The sequence below is a fragment of the Pseudonaja textilis genome, chromosome 2, assembly GCF_049901715.1.
Source record: "Pseudonaja textilis isolate UNSWEBS1 chromosome 2, rPseTex1.2, whole genome shotgun sequence".
Taxonomy (NCBI): domain Eukaryota; kingdom Metazoa; phylum Chordata; class Lepidosauria; order Squamata; family Elapidae; genus Pseudonaja; species Pseudonaja textilis.
Window position 1 is genome coordinate 164,234,117 of NC_141991.1, and position 7,091 is coordinate 164,241,207.

Sequence of the window (7,091 nt, forward strand, 5' to 3'; positions counted from 1 at the left end):
CCCAGGGTCACCCAGCTGGTTTCATGCCTAAAATGGGACTAAAACTCACAATCTTCAGCCTGGTATCTTAACGACTGTGCCAAGCTGGCTTTTCTTTAATATATCTGTACCAGGCGGAAGCTGATTGCAACAAGGATGCAAAGCATTTCTATGCTTTCCCTGGGCTTCTCTACCTTGGGAAGTAACACAAATAATTAGAACAGTCTGACATCTTAATAACCATATCTGACTGGAGAAATCAGGCCTCAGTCTTTTCCCTGCATTATGATTCATGGGTTGATTGATTGATTTGCCAGCGCAAAGTAAAATGCAGGCCTGCAAGGGAAAGCTGAATATGTAATGGCTTATTTTTCAGAAGAGACTGACTCTCAAATTGTTACAGCTTTAAAAATAGACAGATCCACAGGAAAATCCATGGGAGAAAGAAAACTCCTTCATCAGCCAGAGCAAGAGATGTTACTCATAGTTCCTGAAAATCTTCCTATTCATTAGACCAGACATGTAGAAGCTATGGCTTTTAGGATAAGTGATTTTCAAAGTGATCTTCCAGACTATTGGTGACCAATGGATGTCTAGCATGTGCCCGTTTCCCTTTCACTGTTGATCAGTTGATTACAATCCATTCACTGCCTCAGCCTCTGATTCAATGTTCAACACCAGTCAGTTAGTCTCAGACCAAAGCCCTCTTGCTACCTCAATCCCAACTTCTCCCTGTTCAACATGAATCAGCTGTTTGAGAAATGGATCGGTGGCTGAAAACTGCTTCATGAACATAGGAAAAATGTGCAAACAGCAATGTATTTAAATTCAGAACATGACAGAAAATCAACAGCTCTTGATTACCATTGTGAGTCCACAGATTTTCTCTTAAGTAGAACAGTCATCTCAGACAAGGAACCTCAAAAGAAACATGTAACTAAGAAAGATAACGATGAATAACGACTAGCCCTAGCCCTAGCCCTAACCCTAACCCTAATCTATTTTAGATTAGATTAAAAGCCCTGGTGGTGTAGGTTAAAAAATGCAGTATTGCAGGCAAACTGCCCACAGCCTGGAGTTCGATCCTGACAGGGCTTTCCTGGGTTGACCCATTTTTCTTCTGAGGTTGGTAAAAGGAGGACGCAGATTTTTCGGGCCATATGCGAATAATGTTTACATTATAAACCTCCCAGACAGTGCTGTAAAGTGCTATGGGATGGTATATAAACCTAGATGTTATTGATAAGATTGGGATCTTTTAAAATGAGAATCATCTTCCCCTTGATTCCTCAGATATTTCTACTGAAGAACAGTTTTTACCAGCATATTTGTCCTAGTAATTTTTAGGATGGCAGGGGTACATAAAATAATTTTAATGATATGCAAATTCTTAATTGGTATTGTGGTTGGTATAGAATTTCATTTTACGAGACCCTCTTAAAATAGAGGGAATGAGAAGACATTCCCAGATGCAACTATACTTATTATATTCACTGAAAAAAAATGCAAAGACAAACAACACTGGGAGTGTTTGGGCGGGAGGTTTGATATATTTGATCTTCACATTGTTCAAACCTTTCTTGGTCCATAATGGCATAAAATTTGAGAAACAGAGTTTTAGCTCTATTAGAAAAATACCTGGCAGTTGAAGGCAGCAGGAGAAACAATGCTGGAAATTGTAGTATAATAAACTCTTGAAGACCACATATATCCCAGATTATATTTATCTATTGATCACAGTTTCTTACCCAAAACTCCTTGAGGCAATTTTGTCTGCAGATGGAAAAAGCCAATAACTCAGTAATGCTCTTTGTTGGCAAAGTCCATCATGCTTTCTCTCTCCCTCCCCCCAAAGCAATATTCATCCATTTTCAGGAATTTCTTCTCTACTGAGAATTATCAGAGCTGTGGGTGAGGTGCATTTTACTTTATGCACTTTGCAAGAAAGCTTATGTCAACAGTTCTGCTATTTTGTTGATAATTTATTTTGTTTCTGACGCTCCCCATTATTTGGATGCATTCTCTAATTTTTATTTCTATTAATCCTGCCTTTCTTTGCTTGGTGGGATTATCACTAGGGAATTTAGAAGTCATCCAACAATTGCATTCACATTACAGCAAAGAGGCTTTCTTTATCATCTCGTGATAGCTGATGATGCTATAATCACTACGGGGGGGAAATGGCTTTTAGTCAGTGGGTTTATCATACATCCACCAGCTGTGGCCCAAAGATGTACTGCTAACCATTTTTAAAGGACATGACCTTTGTTTCATACCCAGCTTACAGCAGAAAGCTTTAACTGTTTCAGTTTTGAAGTAATGTTCTCCCACTTTTCCCAACACAAATCTTTTTGTGAACATGACCTACAAGGCTTCATCAACAGTGCGGATGATGGCATGGTTAGCATCTGGGATCTGCTCAGCTCCTGTTGCATTTTAAGATGCTGTGTTGGCATGCCTCCTCTCCTTCATGTCTGTTCAGCAATTTTCTCCCAGAAGAGCTATAGTGATGTGGTGTCCAGTTGCATGGATCATCTCTTTCTCCCCCGCCCCCCTCGTGTGTGTGTGTGTGTGTGTGTGTGTGTGTGTGTGTGTTCCTTCCTTCCTTCCTTCCTTCCTTCCGTCCTTCCTTCCTTCCTTCCTTCCTTCCTTACATACTTACTTATCATCTGTCTATCTGTCTGCCTGTCTTTGTGTGTATATTTGTGTTTCAACAACTTGGTGGGTAAAGAGCTGGCTCCAGCTCTTGTCAGCCAACCTGAAAAACAAGAGACTAGCACTGAAGATATTTCCATTTCAGTATCCCCAGGGCCTGCTAGTTGTTTTTTTTCCAACATGGGTTTAGTGCTCTTCCAGAAGAATGGTAGCCCTGTGTTTAAAAATAGCTCTTAAAAACAGCTGAATGACGGAGGGAGAGCAGTTGTATGGTGAAGTGGGAAGATCTCTCACTGGGCTCCTTCTCATTGCCTGATGAAACAGCCTTCTCCACCTGAGGATTTCAGGCACCTTTACCAGGCAGGTTCTGACCAGTGGTGGTTGTGGGAGGATATCTTAATGAAATACGAGAGCCTCTCTTGATAGTAGTGTCTACCGTCCCATTAATCAGTTGCAAGTCCAGTGACTGATCTGCTTTTCTGGGCAGGCACCATCATCTCCACATAGGTCAGCTCTCTGAATAATGTGCCAGGTTCTGACAGATAGCTAAAATTGAGGGTTGAGCCATCTGTCAGAACTTGTCTCTACCCCAGGTTAACCATATTTAGGGTAACTGATTGATAAAAGTTTTCCTGCCAGTTAGTAGTATTTGGTGAGAGGAGAAATGAAGCTTGGAGAGTCCATCAGTCACCAAATATCAAGTTACTATGGTACAGTATTTATTTCACTAGGATTCAGGCCTGGCCATAGGACAGAACAGTATTCATTGCTAATAGTGGTGGAATTCAGTTTCTTTTACTACCAGTTCTGTGGGCATGGCTTGGTGGGCATGGCTTGGTGGGGAAAGATACTCCATTCCCACCCACTCCAGGGGAAGGATTACTGCAAAATCCCCATTCCCTCCCCACCCCACTAACCTGCTTTCCAGCTCCGTTCTCCTGTGCAAGGCAACAAAAGACCCAGGCGATCAGCTGAGACTCGGGAGGCAGAAAATAGATGGGGGCGGGGCCAGTCAGAGGTGGTATTTGCCGGTTCTCCGAACTATTCAAAATTTCTGATGGTTCTCCAGAACTGGTCAGAACTTGCTGAATACCACCTCTGATTGCTCGGATAGATGGCTTTCATTGAGACCTGAATATAGGAAATACAACTTTTTTGATCTTGCTTGTCTTCTCAGAAGCATTTGGTCCCATTAATATCCTTCTGGATTGCTTGTAAGATTCAGGATTATGGCGTTTCTTCTCGTTCCTAAAGGAGCAATGCGAATGAATCCTAAAGGAGCAGAGAGGTCATTCCAATGTGCTCTCTATTGTGGGGTCCTCTTTCCCCCTTCTTGTCAGTGTCAGGGAAGCATGCTGATAATTCCAGTTTTACTCTGTCATCCAGACTAGGCCAGGGTCTCTATGATTAGTCTGGGCTCAAGTGCTTGAAGATTGTGGGGTCTGGATGAGAAGAAACAAGCTGGAATTAAACCCTAATAAGATCAAGGCAGCATTTGTCCAGAAGCCATCAGGCTCTGTGTCTGCTCTGCTTTTATTTTTGGATGAAGAAATAGCTCTTATCTTGAATGTTTTCGTAGACCTATGGCTTCTGTTACATTTGCAGGTGAAGATTAACAGATAACAGATAATCAGAGTTTTAAGGGACATTGTAGATCATCTAGTCCAACCCCCTGCCCAAGTGGGAGACCTTACACCATTTCTGACAAATGGCAGTCCAATCTCTTCTTGAAAGTCTCAACTGATGGCGCTCCCACAACCTCCGAGGGCAAGCTGTTCCATTGGTTGATTGTTCTCACTGTCAGAAAGTTTCTCCTTATTTCCAGATTAAATCTCTCCTTGTTCAGTTTCCAGCCATTATTCCTTGTCCGGCCTACAGGCGCTTTAGAAAATAGCTTGACCCCTTCCTCCCTGTGGCAGCCCCTCAAATATTGGAAGACTCCTATCAAGTCTCCCTTGGTCCTTCTCTTCACTAGACTAGCCATGCCCAGTTCCTGTAACCGTTCTTCATATGTTTTAGTCTCCAGTCCCCTAATCTTCCTGATGGCTCTTCTCTGTACTTTTTCTAGAGTTTCAACATCTTTTTTTATAGTGTGGTGATCAAACTGGATGCAGTACTCTAGGTGTGGTCTTACTAAGGCTTTATAGAGTGGTATTAGTACTTCCCTTGATCTTGATTGTATCCCTCTGTTAATACAATTTAGGATTGCATTAGCTTTTTTGGCTGCTGCTGCACACTGCTGGCTCATATTTAGCTGGTTGTCCACTAAGACTCCAAGATCCCTCTCACAGTTACTGCTATTGAGCCTGGTTTCACCCAGTCTATATGTGTACTTTTGTTTTTTTCTTGCCTAAATGTAGGACTTTACTTTTCTCTACATTGAATTTCATTTTGTTAGATACAGCCCAGTGTTCTAGTCTGTCCCTATCTTCTTGGGTGTTAGCTATTCCTGCCAGCTTAGTATCATCTGCAAATTTGATAAGTTCCCCTTCTATTCCCTCACCTAAGTCGTTGATGAAGATAAGCTTGAGGGGAGCTATGTTTGAAAGTGCATTTTGAAGAATTTTGGATGGTGTGCCATTTAATGGGTTACCTACCAGATCAGATTACTGTAACATGCATTGAAGATTACAGAAATACCTCAGTGGTACAGTTCCTGCTATGGTATCATCACAGTACCTGCTGTGGTATCATCACAGCCATGTAGCATCTAATAAGCAGGCATTATACTAAATTCCAGTAATTTTTCAGGTAGCACTCAAAATGTTAGTTTTGACTTTTAAAGCCTTACAAAGCTGGGCTTACAGATCTGCAAGACTCTCTTTTCTAAGTAGGACTGTTGAGGATACTATGTGGTACCCAGATACAAATGGGGCAATCTTTGTTTTGTAGAATAATCTTGAGCCCCTGGCCCCAGTTAGCACTGACACTGTTGTCTTTTCACAAAGCTGCCCAAACAGTTTGTCCAAGAAATACCTGAGGGCTAATATTGCTTGATAGTCAAGTTGGTATTAGTACAATTGAATGTATTTATTGCTTATTCATTTTAATTGGTACATTGTTGTTATTGTTTGCAGTTTTAATTTAATGTCTTGTTCCATTGGCCTGTTGTCAACTGCTGTCAATCACAGGTTTGACTGAGTAAAATCCATTTCTCATTGTTGATATGGGCCAACCTATCACACACAGAGACAAGCAAGAAGTACTTTCCAATAGTAAGGTTTCTAGCATAATTGATGAAAAGATCATAGAAAAACATTTTTTTAGATCTCTGGCCAGGGTTGGCAGAAATTCTCTGTCCTCTTTTGTTTCTTTATAGGCACTACAATGCCTAGAATCTGATAAGTAGTGCTGTACAGGCTCTGTACAAAGAAAATAAAAACACAATAATCAAACACACTGCTGCAAAACTGGATGTGCACTATATCCAGTTTGTGCTTTTGGTTCATTGATCACGATAGGGTCACCTTTGAGTGCTTCCATGTGAAACATTCCTTATACAATTGCTTAGATTCGTTTGCAGAATTTTCTGTGGGTTGGGTGATTGCTATCTTCCATTTGTAAGTCTCCAGCGTTTTCCAACTTTTTCATAGTGAAGAATCCTAAGAGAAGAAAGATGGAGCAGTTGAGTAGAACCTCCTGCTACTAATATTGAAACCTCTTACCTTGAATTGTTGTCTCCTAAGAAAATCCATACAAAAGCACAATCATCGGCACTCAATGGTCGACACCAATTGGCTCTAAGGCCAACAGAGAAGAATGTGTTGAGTTGTGATACTCAACATATAATGTACATTTTTCACTGGCTCTCTCTGAAATGTTTCTCTTAGAATTTTAGGGCTGATAGACTCTAATGCATAACTCTTTCCACTTGGACCGAGTTCTTCTCTATCTTTGGAGTATCACTTTGCTTTTCTCTGGAGGTGTCTTCACCAGGGCAAGTATATTATATTCCTCCAAACTTCAAGAAAATCACTCAGAAAAAGGAAAAGGTTTGTAAGCTGGAGTTTGCCATGTCATTGAAACTGAAAGTGCCTGATTACTTATGGAGAAAACTGATAAGGAGCAGTGGGTTTTTAACATCCAAGCAGCCAAGGTTAAAATGAAATGAAGCATCATCTACGCATCTCTACGGAAAGTGGATTTTGATTTTATTTACTTTTCTTAGTGATTCTTTTTATATTGGTTCAGAAAGCTGGAGCGTGAAAGGTAGTGTTTACGCAGGGAAAACATTTTCAAGAGACATTCTAATTCTCATCCTGTGTTTTGCTTTACTATATCAATATCTCATTACAAAAACCCAATACTGAAACTCACTAATTTTAGGTAGCTCTAGGATAGTGATGGCTAACCTTTTCGGCACCGAGGGCCCAAAGCATGTATACGCGCCTCTGCAAAATATAATGTGTGCACGTCCCCTGCCCCGTGCATGCGTCCCGCCCCACGCATGCACAAGC